This window comes from Meles meles, chromosome X (genome assembly GCF_922984935.1).
Source record: "Meles meles chromosome X, mMelMel3.1 paternal haplotype, whole genome shotgun sequence".
Lineage (NCBI taxonomy): Eukaryota > Metazoa > Chordata > Mammalia > Carnivora > Mustelidae > Meles > Meles meles.
In genome coordinates, this window is record NC_060087.1 from 76,743,813 (window position 1) to 76,763,611 (window position 19,799).

The window sequence follows — 19,799 nt, forward strand, 5'->3', positions numbered from 1 at the left end:
AGTAACTTATAGAAATCAACTGCTACAACCTTTAGAGCTAAGGTGGGAACATATATCTCTTTGAGTTAACTTTTTTAGGATTTTGATATTTGCATTGGAAAATTACAACCCCAATATCTCTGATCTGTATAGAGCTAATTACATGTAACTTATTAAAGCAGATTGCAAGAGGCGCTGACAGTTGGAAAGGCCTAATGACCAACTGGATGGGAAAATTCCATGATGTCAGAATAAAAATTTTACCAGGATTTTTATGTCATTTATTTGTTATAAACATGAATACCTCAGTCTGGTTTTAAAATAGACTTAGGAGAGACAAGATGGCATGGAAGTAAGAGGAGGCGCCGTTTCAACCTGTACCCTAAAGTGAGTTGATTACCTACCCAAGAACTCGGATCACGCATGAAATCAGCCTGAGATTAGAATTATACACTTCTGGATCTCTACAGGGGTAGAAGACACCAGTGGGCAAGTAAAGAGGAGTGGGAACATTGCAGTGATATCTGAAGATAATCAAAAGTGGGAGGGAGCCACCAGAAGCGAAACATTGGAAGGTAATACCCCAATACGAGAGTGCCCTGTGACTGGGGACCAGCATTAACTTGGAGTCTGGTTGAAAGCACTCAAAAAGAGCAGAGGATCATGGGGGGAAACTGTGGGAATCAGGTGGTCAGGGACAGGGGCCTAAGTCTGCAAACCAAGGACAGCCAATGCTGGCGCTGAGCCAGAGAGAGTGCAGCAAAGAAGCCAGGCCTTGGTCCCTGAGCCACTGATGCAACTGAGAGCATCTGGGTGTCAGTGCCCTTGAGGGTGAGGGAGCCTCACCAGCAGGCAGAACCACAGCCTTTTGCACTCTCCGCATGCACCTGCACGACCAGAATCTGAGTCACACCCCACACCTTCCCCTGAAAGAGGTGCATGCAGGCACCAGCCAGCACTCTCTCAGACCCTGGAAAGTCTGAGCATTCCCAGCCCATGCCAACGTGAAAATCTCAGTGTGCAATCGCTGCTTGGGACCTCCCTGGCAGTCTGGAGCTACCCAGACAGCCGCGGCTAGTATTTCTTGTGTTTTTAGGCACAAGTGGGAGTTCCTGTGACCCCAGAGACCTTGACTGGGAACATGCTCTGCCAGCGGTAGAGGGGGAATTTATGTGCTCTGGAGCACCCAGAGGGGAACATACTGAGGCTTCTCTCTGAGAGGGAGGCCTGGGTGCAGTTTGCTTTCCTCTAAACCTCCAGAAACCTTCAAAAGCTGCCAAGGAGAGAGAAAACAAATGAACAAACAAAAAACCTCCAGAGAACAAAAGCCTGAAAAACCGGTTTCCTCAGGGCCCACCCCCTTGATGAGGGCAGGAGGACTTAACTCTAGCAAGATTCCCTGAAAAACCCATGTGACAGGCCTCTGTCCCAGAAAGAAAACCAAAAAAAAAAAAAAAAAAAAAAAAGACAACCACCACTACTTCATAGATACAAATTTATTTTTAATTAATTCCCACTATTCTGGTTCTTTTCATATATATATAACTTTTTAAGCTATTTACCATCACAGTGAGATGTCCAGTACATCAAATTCCATAATAACCTTTTAACCTGAAATTTTGATACATATACCTGTGTTTTTCTTTTGCTTTCCTATTTTTTACTTTTTAAAATTAAATTAAATTAAATTTTAGTTTATTTATTTTTTAAAAATATTCATATAGAGATAAGTTTCAAGGTAATCCCCTTTCCCCAATCAATGTTACCCCTATAAGTAAACCAGTTTTTAATCCCCCTTTAATCTTAGAAAAGTTGAGTCCTTTAACAAAGATATCAAGATACATGCAGGAAGAATCAAAATTACCCTCCTTGCCCACACTGAGAATTTATAACCACTCTCCCATCTTTCTCTTCTGCCAGTGTTTCTATGTATATGCTTTCATCCTGGTAGTATGTAAATCTTATACTTGGGGGTTTTTTTGACAAGTTTCTTTTGTTTTGTTTTGGTTTTATTTATTTATTTATTTATTATCTTGTCATCTACATTTGTCGGTCTTTTTGGCTGTTTTTGTTTGTATACTTCATAAATCTTTCCTTGGGGTCCATTTGGGCTGGGCCTTCTCTTTTACTTTATCTTTCTTCTTTTTCCTGTCTCTCTCCCTCTCTCTTTTTTCTTTTTTCTTTCTTTTGGGTGGGGACTATTTTTTTTAAGATTTTATTTATTTATTTGACAGAGAGAGAGAGATCACAAGTAGGCAGAGAGGCAGGCAGAGAGAGAGGAAGGGAAGCAGGCTCCCTGCTGAGCAGAGAGCCCGGTGTGGGGCTTGATCCCAGGACCCTGAGACCATGACCTGAGGCAGCGGCTTAACCCACTGAGCCACCCAGACGTCCCTGGGTGGGGACTATTGATTGCTCAGAAGCATTCCAGGGTGCAACTTGCCTGCCCCACAGTCAATACATTCAGCTACACATCCATTCAGCCATAACTCACCAAAATGACTAGGAGGAGGAATGCACAACAGAAAAAAAATTCAGAGAATGGGCCTTCTGCATCAGAGCTATTGGATATGGACATAGACAGTATGTCAGAAAGGGAATTGAGGCTAAGAATTATCCAGGCAATAGCTAGGTTGGAGAAAGCCATGGATGACAAAATGGAATTGATTAGGACAAAAGTGAAAGCCACAAGGGATGATGTTCAAAATGCTCTCAATGAGTTCCAATCTAATCTAAATTCTCTAAAAGCTAGGGTAACTGAGGCAGAAGATAGAATTAGTGATCTGGAGGACAAACAGAGAAAAAGAATCAGGAGGAAGCCTGAAACAAACAGCTAGAAACCACAAAAACAGAGTTAGGGAAATAAAATACGCCATAAAACGTTCCAGCATCAGAATTATTGGAACCCCTGAGAGGAAGGAGAAAGAAAGAAGACTAGATGATACGGTTGAAAAAATTCTCCATGAAAATTTTCCCAACCTCGTGAATGGAACCAGCTTCGTGTACTAGATGCAGAAAGGACTCCCCCCAAGATCATAGAATCTAGAAAGAATTCAAGGCACATGATAGCAAAAACGATGAATCATAATTGTATACAGGAGCTCTTGAAAGCAGCTAGGGCAAAGAAATTCATTACATACAGAGGAAAGCCCATCAGAATAACCTCAAACCTGTCCACAGAAACCTGGCAAGCCAGAAAGGGCTGGCAAGACATATTCAGGGCAAAAAATTAGAAAAAACATGCAGCCAAGAATACTTTATCCAGCATAACTGACATTCAAAATGGATGGAATGATAAAGAGCTCCAAATACTGGCAAAGTTTAAAAGAGTATGTGACCACCAAGCTGACACAGCAGGAAATACTAAGGGGGTTCTATAAAAGAGGAAAAATCCTAAGACTATCATTGAACAGAAATATATGGAGATAATCTATAGAAACAAAGACTTCACAGGTAACAAATTATCAATAAAAGCATATCTCTCAATAATCGCTCTCAATGTGAATGGCCTAAATGTGCCCATAAAATGACACAGGGTTGCAGATTGAAGAAAACGACAGGACCCATCCATATGTTGTCTACAAAAGACCCATTTTGAACCTAAGGATACACCCAGACTGAAAGTGAAGGGATGGAGAAGCATCTTTCATGGCAATGGCCCTCAAAAGAAGGTTGGGTTGGCAATTCTCATATCAAATAAATTAGATTTTAAACTAAAGACTGTAGTCAGAGATACAGAAGGACACTACATAATTCTTAAAGGGATTATCCACCAAGAAGATCTAAAGATTGTAAATATTTATGCTCCCAATATGGGAACAGACAATTACATTAGAAAACTTATTCGAGATAAAGAGTCATATTGATATGAATACATTAATAGTAGGAGAACTTAACACATCACTCTCAGTAATAGACAGATCATCCAAGCAGAAAATCAATAAACGAAAGGATTGAATGACACATTGGAACAGATGGAGCTCATAGATATATACAGAACATTCCACCCTAATCCCTTTCCACAGAACAGAATACACATTCTTCTCGAGTGCACATGGAACCTTCCCCAGAACAGACCACATACTGGATCACAAATCAGGGCTCAACCGGTACCAAAAGACTGAGATTACTCCCTGTGTATTCTCAGATCACAATGCTTTGAAACTGGAGCTCAACCACAAGGAAAAGCTTGGAAGGAACTCTTACACCTGGAAGCTAAAGACTACGTTGCTTAAGAATGCTTGGATCAACCAGGAGATTAAAGAGGAACTTAAATAATTCATGGAAACCAATGAGAATGATGACACTTTGGTCAAAAACATATGGGATAGAGCAAAGGCAGTCCTAAGAGGGAAATACATAGCCATTCAATCCTCCCTCAAAAAAACTGAAAAATCCAGAATACACCATCTGTCTACCTTAAAGAATTGGAGAATCAACAACAAATTGAACCAACTCCACACACAAGAAGGGAAATAATGAAGATTAGAGCAGAGATCAATGACATAGAAACTGAAGATACAGTAAAAGGCATCGATGAAACTAGAAGCTGGTTTTGTGAAAGAATCAATAAGATCAATAAACCATTGGCCAAACTAATTCAAAAGAAAAGAGAGAAGGCCCAAATTAATAAAATTATGAATGAAAAGGGAGAATTCACTACTAACTCCAAAGAGAGAAACAATCATCAAAATTATTATCAACACTTATATGCCAATAAGCTAAGCAACCTAGATGAAATGGATGCATTCCTGGAAAACTATAAACTCCCAAAATTGAACCAGGAAGAAATTGACAACCTGAATAGACTGATATCTAGTAACGAGATTGAAGCACTGATCAAAAACCTCCCAAAAAACAAGAGCCCAGGACCTGACGGATTCCCTGGGGAATTCCACCAAACTTTCAAAGACGAAATAATACCTATTCTCCTGAAATCTGTTTCAAACAATTGAAGCAGAAGGAAAACTTCCAGACTCTTTTTATGAAGCCAGCATTACCCTGATCCCCAAACCAGGGAAAGACCCCACCAAATATGAGAATTTCAGACCAATATCACTGATGCATATGGATGCTAAGAGACTCAACAGCATCGTAGTAAATAGGATCCAAAAGCACATGAAAAAGATTATCCACCATAACCAGGTGGGATTTATCCATGTGTTACAAGAATGGTTCAACATTAACAAATCAATCAATGTGATAGAACAAATAAATAACAGAGGAGGGAAGAAGCACATGGTCCTCTCAATTGATGCAGAAAAAGCACTTGACAAAATCGAGCATCCGTTCCTGATTAAAATGCTACAAAGTATAGGGATTGAGAGAACATTCCTGAACTTCATAAAATCTATCTATGAAAACCCCAAATATCAAATATAGCAAATATCATCCTTGATGGGAAAAAGCTTGCAGCCTTCCCACTGAGATCAGGAACACAACAAGGATGCCCACTCTCACCACTCTTGTTCAACATAGTATTAGAAGTCCTAGCAACAGCAATCAGACAACAAAGAGAAATAAAAGGTATCCAAATTGGCAATGAAGAAGTCAAACTCTCTCTCTTCGCAGATGACATGATTCTTTATATGGAAAACTGCAAAGACTCCACCCCCAAATTACTAGAACTCATACAGCAATTCAGTAACGTGGCAGGATACAAAGTCAATGTACAGAAATCAGTGGCTTTCTTAGACACTAACAATTAAAACACAGAATTAGAGAATTGATTCCACTGACTATAGCACCAAGAACCGTAAGATACCTGGGAATAAACCTAACCAAAGAGATAAAGGATCTGTACTTGAGGAACTACAGAACACTCATGAAAAAAATTGAAGAAGACATGAAAAGATGGAAGATCATTCCATGCTCTTGGATCAGAAGAATAAACATGGTCAAAATGTCCATACTGCATAGTGCAATCTATACTTTTAATGCCATTCTGATAAAAATTCCACCAGTATTTATTAAAGAGCTGGAGAAATAATCTTAAAATTGTTATGGAATCAGAAGAGACCCCAAATTGCTAAGGAAATGTTGAAAAATAGAAACAAAACTGGCAGCACCTCATTGCCTGATTTCAAGATTTACTACAAAGCTATGATCACCAAGACAGCATGGCACTGGCATCAAAACAGACACATTGACCAGTGGAACAGAGTAGAGAGCCCATATATGGAGCCTCAACTCTATGGTCAAGTAATCTTTGACAAAGTAGGAAAAAATATACAGTGGAAAAAAGACAGTCTCTTCAACAAATGGTGCTGAGAAAACTGGACAGCTATATGTAGAAGAAAGAAACTCAACCATTCTCTTACACCATACACAAAGATAAACTCGAAATGGATAAAAGACCTCAATGTGAGACAGGAATCCATCATAATCCTAGAGGAGATCACAGGCAGTACCCTCTTTGATATCAGCCACAGCAACTTCTTTCAAGATATGTCTCCAAAGGCCAAGGAAACAAAAGCGAAAATGAACTTTTGGGACTTCTTCAAGATCAAAAGCTTCTGCACAGCAAAGGAAACAGTCAACAAAACAAAAAGGCAACCCACGGAATGGGAGAAGATATTTGCAAATGACAGTACAGACAAAAGGCTGCTATCCAGCATCTATAAAGAACTTCTCAAACTCAACTACACAAAACAGATAATCATGTCAAAAAATGGGCAGAAGACATAAACAGACACATTTCTCAAATGAAGACATACAAATGGCTATCAGACACATGAAAAAATGTTCATCATCATTAGCCATCAGGGAGATTCAAATTAAAACAACATTGAGATACCACCTTATACCAGTTAGAATGGCCAAAATTAACAAGACAGGAAGCAACGTGTGTTGGAGAGGATGTGGAGAAAGGGGAACCCTCTTACACTGTTGGTGGGAATGCAAGTTGGTGCAGCCACTTTGGAGAACAGTGTGGAGAAGTGTCCTTAAGAAATTAAAAATAGAGCTTCCCTATCACCCTGCAATTGCACTATTGGGTATTTACCCCAAAGATACTGAGGTATTGATAAGAAGGGCCATCTGGGGGCACCTGGGTGGCTCAGTGGGTTAAAGCCTCTGCCTTTCGCTCAGGTCATGATCCCAGTGTTCTGGGATCGAGCCCCGCATCGGGCTCTCTGCTTGGCAGGGAGCCTGCTTCCTCCTCTCTCTCTCTCTCTGCCTGCCTCTCTCCCTACTTTTGATCTCTATCTGTCAAATAAATAAATAAACTCTTAAAAAAAAAAAAAAAAGAAGGGCCATCTGTACCCCAGTGTTAATAGCCGCAATGGCCACGGTGGCCAAACTGTGGAAAGAACCAAGATGCCCTTCAATGGATGAATGAATAAGGAAGTTGTGGTCCATATATACAGTGGAGTATTGTTCCCCCATCAGAAAAGATGAATACCCAACTTTTGGGTCAACATGGATGGGACTGGAAGTGATTATGCTGAGTGAAATAAGTCAGGCAGAGAGGGACAATTATCATATGGTTTCAGTTGTTTGTGGAGCATAAGAAATAACACGGAGGACATGTGGAGATGGAGAGGAGAACGCAGTTGAGGGAAATTGGAGGGGGAGATGAACCATGAGAGACTGTGGACTCTGAAAAACAATCAGAGGGTTTAAAGGAGTGGCGGGTGGGAAGTTGGGCCAGCCTGGTGGTGGGTAAGAGAAAAGCAATTGAGATTGTATAGAGAAGGAAGTTCAAACTCAGCGATCTCTGACTACCTGGTTTACAACTACAACTAACTTACAAAACACAGAAAGACAAGGACATATGAAATTGAAGTATTTTGAGAAAAAAGGAAACAAAAGAAATAGTTGAGAATAATTAAACTGATTAAAGACGAATGGATAAGGAAGATGTGGTCCAGATATACTATGGAGTATTATGCCTCCATCAGAAAGGATGAATACCCAACTTTTGTAGCAACATGGATAGGACTGGAAGAGATTATGCTGAGTGAAATAAGTCAAGCAGAGAGAGTCAATTATATGGTTTCACTTATGTTTGGAACATAAGGAATAACACGGAGGACATGGGGAAATGGAGAGCAGAAGAGAGTTGGGGGAAATTGGAGGGGCGACAAACCATGAGAGACTGTGGACTCTGAAAAACAATCTGAGGGTTTTGGAGGGGTGGGGGATGGGAGGTTGTGTGAGCCTGGTGGTGGGTATTATGGAGGGCACGTATTGCATGGAGCACTGGGTGTGGTGCATAAACAATGAATACTAGTACACTGAAAAGTAATTAAATAAATAAATAAATTTAAAAAAAGAAATGAGAAGTTGGTGTGTAGGTAGGTTTCATATGCAGCAACAAATAATTAATACAAGAATGAAAAACAATTTGAATATTTCAAAATTTTGATTATCTTCCTGTTTATTATTTTGTATAATAATTATATTATACTCTACCAGGAAGACATTTCAATAGATTTGATTTGTCATTACTTATTTTTCTTTCTTTGGTTAAGTTGGTTGCTTCACTGATTAACTATTTTTTTAAATCTACCCTTACGCATCATAACGTACTCAAAAGAATGGCTGTAAACTAATTTTTGCTGATAGAGTTACATTTCCATTTTTAAAAAAATATTTTTAGATGGAGACACCTAGAAGTGACACTATTGGTACTCTCTATCTTTTCATAGAAATAATTAGCTTTTTTAAAAACAACTTTATTGAGGTATATTTCATATTTTATAAAATGAATTACTTTAAAATTATGATTCAATGATTTTTAGAAACTTTTCTGAGTGCTACAACCATCACCATAAATCAGTTTTAGAACATTTCCGTTCCCTGTAATAAGATCTCTCATGTTAATGTACAGGTACTATCTGTTTGTATTCCTCTCCCCAAGCAATCACTAATCTACTTTTGGTCTCTCTAAATCTTCATTTATGGGCATATCATTTTTTAAAAGATTTTATTTATTTATTTTACGTGTAGAGATCACAAGTAGGCATAGAGACAGCCAGAGAGAGAGGAAGGGAAGCAGGCTCCCTGCCGAGCAGAGAGACTGATGTGGGGCTCAATCCCAGGACCCTGGGATCATGACCTGAGCCTAAGGCAGAGGCTTTAACCCACTGAGCCACCCAGGCGCCTATGGGCATATCATTTAAGTGGACTAATACCATTTGTTGTCTCTTGTATCTGGTTTCAGTCACTTTACCTAAATGATTCTGAAGTTCATCAATCTTATAGCATGCATCAGTACTTTATTTCTTTTTATAACCATATAATATTTCATTATAATGATATAACAATTTATTTAGCCTTTCATCAATATTCTAAAGGGGACAGATTATTTGTTTGAGATCTTTCTTCATTTCTAATACAGACATTTAAAGCATTTTAGAAAAACTAATCCTACTTCAGTCATATACCCTAAATACTGATATGTTGTATTTTGCTCTTATTTAAATAAAAGCTTCTTATTTATCTGGCAAAAAAATAAAAATTAAAAAATAAAATAAAATAGACTTAGTCTGTTAGGTAATCACATTTGGAGAATAAAAGAACCACAAAGGCTAAGTGGTATATTCTATATGTTAAAATTATAATTCTTTAGTACCTAAACTCATGTTGAACATATAGATTGTTTTGCCCCAAACTGAGTAAAAAATATAATCTATATAAGAAATGACATCTAATGTAGTCAATGTGTATACAGCAATAAAAGGTAAGCTGATGATTCAGGGATCAAAATCAAACCAGTTATATAATGTATTTTAGCATTTCCTTTTTTTAAAAAGGATTTAATTTATTTATTTGACAGAGAAGAGAGACGGGGCAGCGGGGACACAACCAGGGGGAGTGGGAGGAGGAGAAGCAGGCTTCCCCTGAGCAGAGAGCCTGATATGGGACTCGATCCCAGAACCCTGGGATCATGACCAGAGCCGAAGGCAGATGCTTAACGACTGAGCCACCCAGGCGTCCCTATTTTAGCATTTCCTACCCCAAATTTTTTGAGGAAACATTTCACTTTACAACTAGCTGTGTCCACAAAATAATAATACCATGAATATAGTGCCATTTTTCTTAGGTATTTCTCAAAGATTATCTCACTTACTCCTCATAACCATTCATTGATGTAGGGTTCCCAGTACTATCCACTTGTATCAGAATATATTTAATTAGGAGAAAATACCATTTAATACATTCTTCTTTATTCTCAAATTTTTAACTTTTTTCCCCACCAATCCCTTTGATAGTCTAATTGCATTTTTTTAGACATAATGGTAACTGCCACATCTTCCCATCAACAATTTTACCAATATACCTATAGACACAATAGTTAGCATTTATTGAGGACTTACTCTGTGCCAAGCATTACTGTATACACTTACCTTTTTCAACCTATTTAATATTTACAAAAACTCTATGAGCTATGTGCTATTATTCCATCCACATTCTATTTTATTTGTTTTGAGATATAACTGACATCTAACATTGTGTAAGTTTGATATGTACAAGATTATGATTTGATATATATATATAGTGAAATGATGACAACAATAGATAATAGTTAACAGCACCTCATGTAGTTATAAAGACTTTTTTTTCTTTTTTAAAGTCTACTCTAATTAGCAACTTTCAAATATACATAATAATATTAACTATACCATGATTTACCTTACACCCTCAGGAGTTATTTACCTTATAACTAGAAGTTTGTACATTTTGACCACCTTCACCCATTTCCCTCACTCTTCTTCTGGCAACCACCAAGTGATCTCTATTTCAATGAGCTTGGTTTGGTTTTGCTTTTTGTTTTTGTTTTCTTGTTTTGTTTTCTTTTGTTTTCTTTGGATACAACATATCTTTCCCATTTCAGAGATAAGAAAATGAAAGCATTAGCCCATGGTCACAAAAAAAAAAAAACCAAAAAACAAAAAACAAAATAACCCAAAACAACAACAAAACAAAAGCAAATGGCAAACACAGGGTATAGACTCAGGAAGTATGTCTCCAGACCCTCACTCTAAACCCCATACTCTACTGCCTTGCTGCTACTACAGAAGTGTTCCCTAAGAGTGTACTCCCTTGTGCCTTGAATCACAACCCTCCTCACCTTCACAAGGACATTACTCATGCAATTATGTCCCTCCCATAGTAATTAGTTTCTTCCTCTCTGCCTGTGAATCAAACCCCATTATCATTCAGATATGCCTTATTATCATCCATCTAAAAATGTAACAGATGAACAAACAAAAACTTCTCCATTTCTCTATTCTCGTTCGATGGTAATAGTTCTCTAAATACTTGTCTCTACTCCCTAACTCAACCTCTTGATCTTCATTTATTTTTCAAACCATGTTATTAAAATACTCTTCCAAATACTTACCTAAATTCTCTAACTCAACTTCTTTGTTTGCAAAATTTTTCACCAAAAACACCAAAGACATATTTTGTCCAACTGAATGGTAAGAACTCTGATTTAATTTTATTGACCCATCAGTAGCACTTGGCACGGATGACAACATGCTCACTGAAGTATCATCTAGGTGTTTTGTTTTGTTTTGTTTTGTTTTGTTGTTGTTTTATCTCATCAGACACTTTTTCTCAGTCTCCTTTTCTGGCCCATCCTCCTGGATAAGACTTTTAGAAGTTGGAATGCCTCAGATTTTTTTCCTTACCCCTTCTTTCTTCTGTACCCTCTCTCACTAAGCTTGTGTAGAACCACAAGTTCAAATCTATATACTGATATGTTTCAAATCCACAGCTCCATCTTAGACTGTTCTTTTGAGCTTCAGAAATCATAAAATATATACAACTCCCCACACCATATTGCCACTTGGAAATCTAATAACCATGTCAATCATAGCAGAACCCAAATAAAACTAGAGTTTCACTTCTAAATCTGTTCTGGATGAATAAACATCCAGTTGTTGATGCTAAAAACAAAATATAGGAATCACCCTTGATTCTTCTTTCCTTCAAATTTCAGGTCTCATCCATCAGTAAATACTGCCATACCTCCAAAAATCTATCTCCAAAAATATTTCTGTTACTAAATTTTTCAGATCTTTTTCCACTGGATTTGAAACCTCTAGTCCTGGGGCGCTTGGGTGGCTTAGTGGGTCAAGTCTCTGCCTTCGGCTCAGGTCATGATCTCAGGGTCCTGGGATTGAGCCCCACATTGGACTTTCTGTTCAGTGGGGAGCCTGCATTCCCCCTCGCCTGCCTCTCTGCCTACTTGTGATCTTTATCTGTCAAATAAATAAATAAAATCTTAAGAAAAAAGAAAGAAAGAAATCTCTAGCCCAAGTCACTATTCTCATATGGACTATTGCAATATTTCTCTAATTTGTCTCCCTGTTTCTACTAATTTTCCCCCTACAATCTGTCCTCTTTACATCCCCTAGGGTAATGTAAAACTTTTGAAAACATTAATAATAGTTATTCACAGTTCATAACCTTCCAGTGTTTCTTCATCAAACTTAAAATAAAATAAACTGTTTATCATAGATTACAAGGGTCTATATTTTGTTGCTTCATCCTATTTATTGTCAGGTCTTTCCACCCTCTCCTTTCTTAATTTTATTTTGTTCAGATGGGTTCTTCTTGTACAGTAAGCTTATTTCTGTTTCAGTGATTTTTGAAATATATGTACTTCTCTTTCTCATCATTCAAGTCTCAAGTCAAATGCCACTTCCCCAGAAATGTTTTTTCCAACCACCCTGGCAAAACTGATCACCTGGTTAGCCTCATTTAGAGTAAGATAGCTCTTCTTTTTATTATTATTATGAGTACTAGACATCTTCTCATTTCTTTTCAGTTGATTGTCTCTCTGTCCCTTTGGAATGTAAGTTCCTTGAGGATAGGGATCCAGTCTATCTTGGATCCTTATCATCTAGAAAGTATCTGTGCAATAATAGGCACTCAGTGAATAATTATTAGCAGACTCATTATGATACCCCTATATCTACAGATGGAAATTCAAAAACAGTAAATATGGAAAGTGGTTACATGAAGTCACTAAAAGTGGATCAGGAAACACCATTAAGGGCTTTATTCCAACTACAAGGCAGTCTACCTTGAAAAAAATACAAAGTCAAATAGGTAATAGGTGATGGCTAGAGAGATAGACAGATAGACACATCATTTTGTGACTTGAGTTTTTCTGGCCACTTTGATCATCTTTCTACTTTCAAAGCAATTTTATATCCCTAGAAGTAAATAAATGCATGGTAGATGACATGAATTTAAGTTTTTCAAAGTTCTTAATAAGTGTAAAGTAGATGTTTATAAGGCAAAGAATTTCCCCACTAAATTTATATTATATTATACAGATATAAATTAAACTACCTCCTTTTTAAACCACAATCTGGTAAAATTGATTGTACATATTGGCAAAGCACAAGGCCTTCTTCCTTATTTGTATGTTTTTCCTCACATCTCTCTCTGTTCATAAACACTACTCATTGAATTCATACTCAATGCAGTATGACCTCATTTCATTCTGATTATATCTGCAAAAATTCTATTTCCAAACAAGGTCATATTACATGTACTGGAGGGAAGGACTCAGTATTCCTTTGGGGTGTGCACAATTGAACTAATAACACTTTGATTTGTATGTGCTACAGTGACTTGTAATTTCTATTATTTATTATTATTATTATTACTATTATTATGGTACTTCGAACTTCATATTTAATAAAGCATGAGTTTACATTTTATAAATTTGGGCCTATAATCTCACTTTTCTTTAAAAAGGGTATTTTAAGCCTCCAGATACTGTATGTCAAAGGTAGGAAATTCCAAAATTCCTATTTCTAATAGAAGTATGCTATTTTTGTAATTTTTATTTTGGATTTTTATTTAGTCTTTTAAAGAGAGACAATAATCTGTCTAACTCAATTAAAAATATTTTGACAAATAAAGAATACTACTGACCTAGAATATGAAATTTCAGGGGGAGGGGACTCATTTTCATTAAATTATTGCCTCTAAAGATTGACAGATATAGGGCACCTGAGCCTTCAGCTCAGGTCATGATCTCAGGGTCCTGGGATCAAACTCCACATCAGACTCTCTGCTTAGTGGATAGCCTGCTTCCCCTCACCCCCTGCCTGCCTCTCTGCCTGCCTGTGATCTCTCTCTGCCAAATAAATAAAATAAAAAATCTTTGGAAAAAAAAGATTGACAGACATAGCTGCCCCTGATTAGTTCCATTTTGAATGTCACTATGTACTGAAACAAACTTTATGGTATTTTCCTCTACTAATAAAATTAAGTTAATATTGTTATAATAAAGAGTCTAGAAGCAATATACTGAGTTGTCACTCTATTGCTGGGAGTAGTTTTTTTGTTTGTTTGTTTTTGTTTTCTGGGACTAGTTCTAAGCCAATACCTTTTAACCCTTATTTGTCCTTATTTTAAGGAAATCATTAGGTCATGTAAACAAAAGTATAATTTATCATATCCTCCTATCTCTCTAATTTAGTGTTCTATACTGGACTAGCAAAGTGAGATCTGTATAACTAAGATTTTTCAATGACCAAAAATAAATAATAGGAATAATAATAGATCACTCTGTATAATACGTTGAAGTTATATAAAAAAATGACTATAGAATTGCTTAGTATATGAGCTATGAGTTGGGGATATATGTTTACAATCCATTTAATGAAGTTCTACTAAAAACCAAAAGCCTGTAAAAACTGAAACATAGAAACTTGTTTGTGCTAAATCAAATGTCTTTTCACCATTCCAATGTTATAAGACCATTTCCCCCTTTAAATCTCTGAGAAAAGCAAATCCACTTATGTTATTCATAATACTTATGAGCAAGCTGTGGTTTTTAGTAAAACATATCAGTTGTGCATATAAGAAGAAGATATAACCTCTTTTGCCCTCCTAGAATAGTTGTTTTCATTTATGAATGGTCCCAATCAGATAAATATATTTACAATTGTATTTTTATCAATCATAATCAGAAGGTCTTCTTTCATTCATTAGATGGAGGTCTGAGTTTTAAGATCTAAACCAAAGTAAATTTTGTAAAACAAGTTTAATGCAAATTTCAGATTCTGGGGCATGCATAACAAATCTTTATCATTATCAAGATAAAAATTTCTTTTGGAAATCACAGAATTAAGAGCTGGAAGGGACCATTGGAAACGGTTAATGGTAGAGCTACAGTGGGACTCTAGTTCTCTTATTTCCCATTTTAGTGTTTTCTTTACTGCTGAACTACAACTCCACATGCCTGATGATTTGTTTGCAGCATCAGAATCTCAAAGAAATCTAACTTTATTCAATTGGCTGCAACAGATATTTTAAACCTCCAATTATACAAAAATACCTTAATGACACCATTTCAAAAAGAATAACTCCAAATCCCCATCAAACATAATTCATTCTTTTGTGCCAACTTAAAAAAATCCCTTTTTAACTATATCTTTGATCAGTCTTTCATTCTGACTAGCTAGCATCTTCTCCCTGAGATGCTTCCCAGAAAATAAGTATGATGTTTTTCCAACCTGCTAAATTAATAGAAAGACTTCTCTATTTTGACATGTGTGTTTGGTTGTGGGAGGTTACAATAAGCAGCTTTTGAGATTGATTAAAACCCTTAAATTCAATTTAATTATTAATCTCAGCAATCATATATTACTTTGTGTACCACAGAAAAATAGAAATCATCTTTTAATCATTGATTTTTCTAGTAGTAAAGCACCAGCTCTATTACCTTTATATATCAACATTTCTTTTTTTTTAAAGATTTTATTTATCTATTTGACAGAGAGAGAGATCACAAGTAGGCAGAGAGGGAGGCAGAGAGAGAGGGAGAAGTAGGCTCCCCACCGAGCATAGAGCCTGATGCAGGGCTCAGTCCCAGGACACTGAGATCATGACCTGAGCCGATGGCTGAGGCTTAACCCACTGAGCCACCCAGGCGTCCCTATATCAACATTTCTGTTAAATATATTTTCAGCTTGCTTTACTTTCCTTGTCAAAAGAAAAAATAATAAAGTCATCTGTTAAATTTGCAGCCTCAGTTTTCTCCTACTGATCATTCTGAGCAGGAACAAAGTCACTCTGCTGCTTGCAAATAAGATTTTCCTCTGAGAGAGTGGAGGTTAAAAGTGCAGAGGACTTGGGAGAAATCTAACTTTGTCTCATCCTCGAATACAACTAGATTGTTATCAAATCATTCTGAACATCTGAGAGATCAACTGGTGATCTGAGAAAACAAATGCTGCAAATCTACAAATGGAAAAGTGACTACCGTTTGGATGATAGGAGGTGCAGAGATTTCAATCTGCTGTGATATAGCTGGGATACAGTAAAGGAGAGGGATCCTGCTAAAGGAGGCTACTGCAAAGCTTTACAGGTAGTGGGGTGCAAAATTAGAACTTTTAAATGTCTGCTGCAGTGGGGCACAAAATTAGAACTTTTAAATGTCTGCTGCAGTGGGGCATGTGCCTAGTTTAAAGGTGCTCAAGTGGTGAAGTGAAGCAGAATCCCAGGTATGACAACATAGTCTAAGGTTACCCAGGATCACAAGAATGGGGGTGACAGAGTGTGGCAGAGTTCCCAGACATAGAAGCAGGGAAGCTGGCTGAGAACAGTGAGTCTAGATGCCAGCTTTCTGCTCTGTGTTCACATAAGCTGCAAACTGCTGCATAGTCATACAAAAGGCAGAACTGTGGTGAGGCACCCACCTCTCCTACCGGAGGAAGAGTGTGGGTCCACACCACTCCAGGAGTCCCTAAAATTTGGAGTTTTGAAACACAGTCATACGTCTGAGATAAAAATGTTTAGTCACACGCTGGGTGAACAGAGTTCTCATGGAAACTGGAGAGACAGAGTGATTGATTCCTTTTCTGAGAGGACTCACAGGAGAGTGGGAGGCACAAATTTTCAACTCCAGAGCTAAAGAGAAGGGCAAAGACATATTCATCCCACCCATCAGTGTTAAAAGCATTCAGGGAGTAAAACAGTGCCATGCAGTAGAGTCTGGAGCCACTTATACTGAGCCCTGCCTCAGACAACTAGAGGTACATTTCTACCAGGGCAAGTCTACTTGAGAATCAGAGCAACAGGCCCTTCTCCCAGAATACCAGCACAAGCAACTAATTCTCACCAAGCTTACTGATCATAGAGGGCTGCAAACCTTCAGCTCTCAAGGAAAATAGTATATAGCATTCTTTGTATTTTTATTCTTTGGTCTTTTAGTATTATTTATTCAACTATTTTCTTATTTTTTAAATTCTCTTCAATTATTTTTTTAAATTTTTATATATGTTATGCATATTTTAACTCTGTGATTCCTTTTATTATATTTAACTTTGGATAGATATGTTTTTCTTTCTTTCTTATTTTGGGACCTAGTTTCTTTAACAAGCAGTACAAAACACCCCAGGATCTATGTATTTTTGTTGTTGTTGTCATTGCTATTGCTGTTTTGTCTTTCCCTCTTTCTTCTTTTCTTTTCAGGACAAAATGACAGGTTGGAGACATTCACCTGAAAGGAAAGAGCAGGAGACACTACTCACTGCCAGGGCTTTAATCAGTATGGATATAAATAAAATGTCTGAACTAGAAATTAAAACAATGTTTATAAAGACATTACCTTACTGTAGAGATAAAAGGAATAAAATCTGAAGGCTGAAAAGGCTGAAATTACAGATGCCATTATGGAGATACAGTCCCAAGTAGAGGCCATAAAAATGAGGATGGGTGAAACAGAACAATGAATTGGTGATATAGAAGACAAAATTATGAAAAATAAGGAAGCTGAGAAGAAGAGGGAGAGAAAACCATTAAATCACAAATGTACACCTAGGGAATTCAGCAAATCCATAAAGTGAAATAATATCCATATTATAGGAGTCCCAGAAGATAAGGAGCAGGAAAAAGGGGCAGTAGGTTTATTTGAACAAATCATAGCTGAGAACTTCCCTAATCTGGGGAAGGTAACAGGCATTAAAGTTCAGGAGGCACAGAGAACCCCTGTCAAAATCAACCAAAATAGGTCAACACATTGTGACGTATGGTGAGGCTTGCAAATTACACAGATAAAAAGAAAATCACAAAAGAGGCTCAGGACAAGAAGTTCACTCTGGAAAACAGTACGGAGTTTCCTCAAGAAGTTAAAAATAGAATTACCTATGACCCAGCAAAATTGAACTGTGAAGTACTTATCCAAAGGATGCAAAAATAGTTATATGAAGGAGTACATGCCCCCAAATTTTATGTCAACAATGTCCACAATCACCAAAATGTGGAAAAAGCCCAGATGTCCATCCACAGATGAATGGATGAAGAAGTGATACACATACACACACACGTAATGGAATATTACTCAGCCATTTGCAGCAATGTGGACAGAACTAGAGGGTATTATGCTAAGTGATATAAGTCAGTTAGAGAAAGACAAATGCCATATGATTTCACTATATATGGAACTTAAGAAACAAAACAGATGCACATAAAGGAAGGGAAAGAAAAATAAAAATGAGATAAAAACAGGGAGGCAAAAAAAAGAAAAAAAAACACGGAGGCAAACCATAAGAGACTCTCTTAACTGCAGGAAACAAATAGGGTTTCTGGAGGGGAGATGGGAGGATGGAATAATTGGGTGATGGGCATTAAGGAAGACAGTTGATGTAATGAGCATGGAGTTATACGCAACTGATGAATCACTAAATTCTACCCCCGAAGATAATAATACAATATATGTTAACTAAATTAAATTTAGGGGTGCCTGGTCTCAGTCTGTTAGATATCAGCTCACGTCATGATCCTAGAGTCCCAGGATCAAGCCCTGCAGTGGGCTCCCCACCCAGTGAAGAAGGAGTCTACTTCTTCCTCTGCCCCTCACCCTGCCCTTGTGTTCTCTCTCTCTCAAATAAATAAATAAAATCTTTTTTAAAAAAACCCTGAATTTAAATTAAAATATTTCTTAAAAAATATTTTACTCTGAGAGCTTAGAATGGAATTCAGCTTCTGGACTAGTTGATTATTTTTATTTTTTCTTAAAGATAATAGGGGAGAAATAGCTTAATCAGCATGTATTTTTAATTATATAAATTATTTCTCTACCACTTTGGAAAAATTCCTCCATAGTGACTATTACAATTATTTTAGTGTTAATCTTATCAATTAGTGAAAACTATTTTCTGTGGAATTTGAGATATTTAAATTATGAAACTAAAAATTTATTTAAATTTGTCAATGAGGAAGAATGCTACTACAGAGTTCTCTTTTGCATCAGAATTAACCAAAGTTACCAATGAAGAAATTATATTTTAATCACTTTGTGTACTCATTAAAAAGTCCACAATTAATCACAAGTAAATGTTCCTAAGCCTTTTCTAGAAGTAATACATGTGTTATATTACATACTGATTTGAATGCTATAATTCTGAGATCTCAAATAATAGTTGATTAAACCAGAGAGGTTTATTTTTCTTTCACATCAAAATTGCATAGACATCTTCAAAAATATCAGGGGTCTAGTTCTTTCTAGTATCCTGATCTAATGTCAACAACATATAAACTGTCATCTCCTTGTCCAAGAGAATTTTATAGCTTCTGCTATCATTTTTATATTCCAGTCTAAAGGAAAGATGTAATGACAGAAGGGAAAGAACAACACTTTCTTTTAAATGAATGACTTGGATATAGAGTACATTACCTCTTTTCACATTCCACTGGCCAAAACTTAGTCACATGGTTACATACTAAAAGGGAACCTGTGAAATATAGTCTCTGACCAGGTGGTCATGTACCCAACATAAATTTTATTCTGGTATATAAAAGGGAGAATGAATTTTGGGGGAAAATTAGCAGTTTCTATTGCT